This window comes from Temnothorax curvispinosus, unplaced genomic scaffold, assembly GCF_003070985.1.
Source record: "Temnothorax curvispinosus isolate PA1 unplaced genomic scaffold, ASM307098v1 QBEX01003968.1, whole genome shotgun sequence".
Lineage (NCBI taxonomy): Eukaryota > Metazoa > Arthropoda > Insecta > Hymenoptera > Formicidae > Temnothorax > Temnothorax curvispinosus.
In genome coordinates, this window is record NW_020213748.1 from 9,229 (window position 1) to 16,531 (window position 7,303).

General features: G+C 39.2%; 1 pseudogene; it reads right to left on the minus strand.

Annotated features, from left to right (window-relative positions):
* Positions 1-5,848: 5,848 nt before the first annotated feature.
* Positions 5,849-6,983, minus strand: LOC112453061 (annotated as a pseudogene).
* Between the last annotated feature and the right edge of the window lie 320 nt (positions 6,984-7,303).

Genomic DNA, 7,303 nt, shown 5'->3' on the forward strand with positions numbered 1-7,303 from the left:
AGAGAGAGAGAGAGAGAGAGAGAGATTGATTGATTGATTGATTGATACGTTTAATTATGCCCGAGCAATGGCTAAGGGGCAAAAAAAGACAACAATGTCTGATTACAACAGCATATGCTCACTCTCAGACAAAGTAATATAATACTAAAACAAACTTATAGCTAACGCAACTTAGGGACTAGCGCAACTTAAAACCTAATAGGGTAACGCAATATAATACAAAAATAGGGAGTGCCCTGAACAATGAAGAAAAAAGAGGAAAGAACACAAGACTTATACGTCCGATTCAGATGAAAGCAAGAACATGCGAAGTAGGCTTTTAAATGATGCAAAAGACGATGCTGAGGTAACTGAGTTAGGAAGAGAATGCCAGAAGTAAATGGAGGAAAGCTGGAAAGAGGATCTATAGGCGACTGTTCTATGAGCGGGAATATGAAAAGTTTGAGTAGAAGATAAAGCAAGCCGGTCAGACTTCCTAAGAGTAGGATCAGGCGGAGTAAAAAGTTCACGCAGGTATGATGGTGAGCTCAAGTGCAGGATACGATAAATCTGGCATCCAAGAAAGTAGTACCGTCTATTTTCAACGGAAAGCCAATTCAACCTACGTCGATATGGAGTAATGTGTTCATCTCGCTTAAGGTCGTAAATAAACCGAATACAACAATTGACAAGTCTCTGCAACTTGGTGTTCAGTTCCTTGGTCAGACCATGGTATACAAGGCAACAGTAATCAATATGCGGTATGATCAAGGTTGTTACGAGCTTGATCCTGAGATTGGTGGAAAGAGAGTTTTTATTGTATTTCAGATTGTATAAAGCATGATGGACTCTCTGCGAAACCAACGAGATATGATTCGTCCAGGATAAATTGGACGTGAGGATGACACCTAAGTTCCGTACCTCACTCACATAAGGTAAAGGCGTGTTGTTTACAATACAATAGGCGGTGTACTGCCAAGATCGATGCCGTTTACATACGCTTGACTGCCAAATATGATGACCTTTGATTTTGCAGGATTGAGTTTGAGACCGTTGGAATTGGCATAGTTAAAAATGGCGTTGGCATCTCTCGAAATTAGTTCCAAGGCATGTAAAATGTTGGCAGGTGAGCATGAAAGATAAATTTGAATGTCGTCAGCAAATATCATGTGAAGCACATAACGCAAAATTTTACATATGTCATTGATGAATAATATAAACAAGAGAGGGCCAAGTACGGAACCTTGCGGAACTCCAGATGAGGTAAATACCCAATCAGAGAGGTTCCCAGCATCGTCAATAACCGCTTGAGAACGGCCAGTTAAATACGAGAATATCCAGTTTAGGACTGCAACAGAAAAGCCAATTTCTTTAAGCTTGATAAGTAGCAGTAAGTGGGGAACAGTGTCAAACGCCTTGCTGAAATCAAAGAGAATCATAATAGTGATTAAACCTTCATCAATTCCCTGCTTGATGTCGTTGCAAACACGTAGAAGAGCTGACTGAGTATTATAACTCGAGCGATACGCAGACTGTCTGGGATTGAGGATGTCATGCTCGTGTAAATAGTCAAGTATTTGTGCAGCCACAATCTTCTCGAATACTTTAGACAGTTCTGGCAAGTTAGCAATCGGTCTAGTGTCAGACGGAGAAAGAGGTGTTCGAATTTTTGAGAGCGGACGAATATAAGCTCTCTTCCACTCAGACGGAAACACAGAAGAATGTAGAGATCGATTCAGCAAAGACGTCAAACATGACGAGATAATTGGCCAAGCAATACGCAAAACAGAGAGAGAGAGAGAGAGAGAGAGAGAGAGAGAGAGAGAGAGAGAGAGAGAATGAATGAATTGATCTTTGTTAGCCTTCTCGGCTATTTTTTACAACACATAATCTTACAATAATTCCTCTACATGAGGTATAATATATACTTTTAACTTCCGCTTAAATTGTTCGATCCTCTCGCATTGCCTTATATCAAATGGTAGGGCGTTATACATATTTAGACCTTCATAGAATAGACTCTTTTGTCCGCCCCTCGTTCTACGAAACCGCACCACAATATTTTCAGCCTGTCTTGTTTGTCTGTTACTCACATCACCTACTATTTCTATTTTGCTACCTAATTGTCTAGGCATTATTCCTCTTATTATTTTAAAAATAAAAATGCATACATTATATAATAATCTCTGTTTTATATTCATAAAGTGGAGTGCTTGCAGCATCAGGTCTACCTTGGTACGTCGATCACATTGAAGTATAACCCTCATAGCTCGATTTTGCGCAACTTGTAGCCTATTCAGTAATGTGTCACCCATACCAATTAATAACGTTGCACAATACTCAAAGTGAGGTGCTATGATAGACTTATACACAGTACATCGAGTGTACGCCGATATATCATTTCCTATTCTGTTCAGAAAACTCACTTTTTTCCCTATTTTCTTTAACATATAATCACAGTGATTCTCCCAACGGAGTTTACTATCGATCATTACACCCAGATGTTTCGTTATCTCGACACGCTCAATTATAGTTCCATTCAAACTTTTTACTATTATGTCTGTTTTTATTTCTTTCCTTATACTTCTAACTATCATATATTTGGTCTTATCTGCATTCATTTTTAACATATTCACATTCATCCATTCTTCAAGTATACCGAGCACCATATTTAGTTTTATTTCTATTTCCTCACAACTTTCTCCTGTTACACTTGCGGTCGTGTCATCTGCAAATAATCTAAATATACTTCCCTCCGGACAGACTTTAACTATATCATTTATATACAAAATTTATATACACTTTCACTTATATACAAAATAAACAATAGAGGTCCTAATACTGATCCCTGTGGCACGCCATATACTGTCTCAATTATTTTAGAACACATATCATTGAATCTAACTTGCTGCTTTCTATTACTTAAATACGATCTTATCCATTCCAGTACCACTCCTCTTATTCCATACTGATATAATTTTTCCACTAATCTTACCCTATCTATTGTCTCAAACGCTCTCCTGAGATCCAGGAATAACACCCCCACCATTTTTTCTCCTCAATTATCAACTTCCATTCTTCGATAAAACTTTGAATTGCTAAGAGAGAGAGAGAGAGAGAGAGAGAGAGAGAGAGAGAGAGAGAGAGACAGAGAGACAGAGAGACAGAGAGACAGAGAGACAGAGAGACAGAGAAAGAAGTATCCATATTTCCAGACACTTTGGAGAAAGAAGTATATTTCTCTCTCTTTTCCTCTTTCGGTGCTTCCGAACACTTTAGAGAAAGAAATACGTGACAAGGTGTGCTATGTATTGCCAGTTCATGGTCAATATTGCCTTAAATTTTGCTACATGCTCTTGCTCACCAAATATCGCAGGCCCAATTCTTAAACATTTAAGTAATTGGGGAAAAAACGCGATAAAAGATAAAAACATATGAAAAACAAAAAATATATATGACCGAGCAAACACAAAAGCAGATAAGGGAAATTCTACGTAAATCCGCTGATTACGGTAATTATATTTTTGTAAAAATTAGCCTGCATATCTATAAGGTCTATGGTTCCATATCTGACTAGTGAAGCAAGTCCGAAAGATGCCTCCTCTGTTCCATCCATTAGATTCATGTATGTATGCGTCACGTATGTGTATATACTAAATTGCTACTCCTTTATACCGTATCAAAAACATGAATTCCAAAAAATATGTATCACATATATATGACGAGTGAGCATCTGCGCATCCGCGTGGCGTAAATAAAATAGGAAATGGTAGATATGTAACACATATTGCTTGAAATTCAATCAATCATGTAACATTCATATCTTTTACACAACGCATGAGTTATGTACATACTTTTCAGGTCCACGTGGAAGTGAATTTGTGGAAATTAGCAGTCTAGTATATAACATATATAGATGTCTATAATCGCAATTCATAAGACTCAATGCTTTAGCATTTAGAGTCAAATGGCGTCGAATAATGGACGTAATGTACACTTATCTTATTACATAATGTAACATAGCTACACATTAAGTGCAATTTTCCTAACCTGATTCTGTGTGTGAAACATTATATGTATGTACGCGTCCGTCAAAATGGCGGATAATTGCGATATTTTATCTATCTACTTTAGACTTATACTTTAGGATGCGCTATTAACAAGTGAACGCAATAAGCATAATTCCGTTCTTTCTTTTGCTATTTCCGCCATTGCACATCTGCTTCCAGACACTTTAAGCCTGGCTTTATATGGTGCCCGCATGGCTACGCGCATGATATGTAAATTGTGTCCTTATTCTGTGTAATAAAATTGTATATTGTGTTGCCATATTAATTTGCAACAGTTATTTAAATTATCCACAGGAATACATAATAAAAAGGAAAATGAAAACGGACCTAAAACTAACAATAAAAGAAACAGAGAAAGGTTGTACAGATAACATCACTTATCTACTCTCTTGGCATACCGAACAGAAGCGTACAAATTCTTGAACTTTATTTCTAACATCCGCACTATTTAAGTGCTTCTGTAATACCAATTTTATTGCACAATGTGACAAATCTATCCTTTAAGGCTCCTGGGTAGTCACCGCGGTCATATTAAATTTCTTGCTATCGAGGCGAGAAATTACCCTATTTTGTCCTACGTGGCATTCTCAAATAAAAAGACATTTCAATAAAAAATCACTGTAGATCATTTCAGAACACTTCTAAAATTGACGGGAGACTATTCTTTTCCCTCGACAATAAACAAACAACCATAAAACGAAGCCTAAACATACGAGAAAACAAGCCGTTTGACAACTATCAAAAGGAGTGAAAAATGTTCCTCCGTATATATGTATTCCTTGCAAATCTTACTCCTCGGTCAATTTTACGAGTTTCGCGAATTCATTAAATATTACAGCACAAGTACAGAGCGAATAATAACGAAATACCATACAGGACAAAATAGATTGTCAACATGTCACAAAGAATAGAATTCTCCATCTCTCTAAATCTTTGGAGTGAAATTTTCACTCTAAACATGGAGTTACTGACCAGTTCACTCAAAAAGAGTGAATATTCGCTCCAATATAGAGTGAATTTATTCACTCTAAAATAAAAAGAGTTGAGTTTCACTCTGATTTTTAAAGTGAAGTCGTTAGAGCGAAGTTGTCACTCCAAATTTCACTCCAACTTAAAGTGAAATCGCAATCCGCTTCCCGCTTCGAGTGAAGTCATCACTCCAAACTTCACTCCAACTTGAAGTGAAATCGCCTTCCCGCTTTCCGCTTCCCGCGTGTTCAATTGTTCCCGTGTAGAAATTTGTTAGGGATAGCCTTACATAACATAAGGCCCCGATTATTTACGAATATATTTACGAACACAAAATTTCATAATGATCCGGCACTGGTTTCTGACATTCACCCGACATTAAGAAATATTATATCATATATCCAATTCAAAATTTTATTACTCTTTTTAAACTGAATTTGTTTCTTAAAATGATTTTTGAAAAATTATATATTTGCGCTGGTTGTGATATATGTAGACTATATATAACGCTTACATCAAATTAAGAAGTAGTCTACCACGTAAGGCAGTTGGCTCACGATGCAGAGGTCCCGAGTTCGAATCCCACCAAGGTAAGTGTGTTTTTCAAATACGAGAAAATATTTATAATCATAGACTGCATCTTAAGAAACAAAATTAGTTAAAAAATAGTAATAAAATTTCGAAATAAATAATTTTTTTATGTCGAATGAATAATTATTCAGTAAAACATGTCACTCTTTCCAGAGTTGAACAATCACTCCAAGTAAAAAGTGAATAAGCACTCTTTCGCAAAGTGAAAATTCGCTCTATTTAGACTGGCAGTATTTTCATTATTCGTAAGGAAACAGTCGTTGAAATAGATAATGGGTCTCCCAGTGTCTAAGGAACTTGCTGCACAGGATCTTCTTTAAAAAAGTCCGGATTTGATTCAGGTAGCACACTTGTACGTCGCCTTCTTCGAAAAGCTTGAAACATGGCCCGGCCGAACCCGGTCTCGATCTCGGGCTCGACGAGCTGCTGGCCAAAGAGCAGCCGGCGCTATGTCGTTTCAGATTCGGGCAAGATCTCGCGGCACCCGGTCGCGTCTCTTTGGACTTCAACGAGTCCATGCTCGGACTGCTGTCCTCACCGTAAAAGCTGCAAGTATCAGCGGGCAGTCCACGCTGGAATGCAAACTCACATCGGACGATAGCTAGGGCGAGCTAGTGCTAATGATCCCCTGCCGCATCGCGCCGCCGTTCACAGACAGGAAGTCGTAATAGGGCATCGTGGAGGAAGTCCAGGCCAACGATGGACATGGCCGCAGGGCTGCACGGTAAGAATGAGTTCTCCGTCTCAAACTCCAGACCAGCCTGCTCCTCCTCATCGTCATTTTCCTTTTCGGGCTAGGTAAAGCTGTTCTCCAGAGACGGTATGTCGTCAACAGAGGCGGTGGCTATCTGAGGGCTTCCGGTCACGTCGATTTACATCGATGGCGACGAGATGGTCGTCGTCGTGGTGTTGCTGCCTTGTTGCCCCTCAACTGAACAAAGATTCCTCGATCCAGGATAAGGACTTCGCTATCGATTCGCTCGGCGAGGAGGAACGTGTGTCACCGTTGTTCAAGTTCAAGGAATTGTTGAAGCGACGTAGCATAAACTTGCGGCGCCAACTGCTGCCGTTATTGTTTTACTTCTTCGTCGGCGACGGCAAGGAATGCGGAATCTGATGATTTTCATCCTGTCGTTCATTGATAATACTGTTGTTGCTGTTCAAAGCGACCATTATTTCGCTCGGCGAAATCAGCGTCCGCTCCGGGCGAGGGTTCAAGATCAAAATAATCGGTGGTGTCCGTGCTGTTACCGCCGGACTCTTAGGCCTCCTAGTCAATGTACCTGATGAAAGAGTTGGAACGCTGGTCACCTAGGAACCATGTCGGTTGCGCTCGTTCGCGTTGGACGTCCTGCGAGTGAGTGACAGGATCATGTTGTTCAGCAAGGACTTGCTCTTTCCCGTCGACAGTGACGCGACTGCACGACACGCGCAGATATGGATGATGTGTACGCAGCCGTTGACATATGTGCGCCAGTATAATACTCGCAATATTTGATAAATAGTTTACAATAGTTTACAAGCCAGCCTGACTGACTAGGTATTCGACCCGAATGTTTGGATAGAAACATCAAATGAATTTTTAATAATAACGGAAACGCAAATTATTACTTATTCCAAGATAACGGCACTAAAGCGATTATTCAGTTAAACGTAACTTAAAATCTAAATTTGTATCTTTGGACCACAATCAC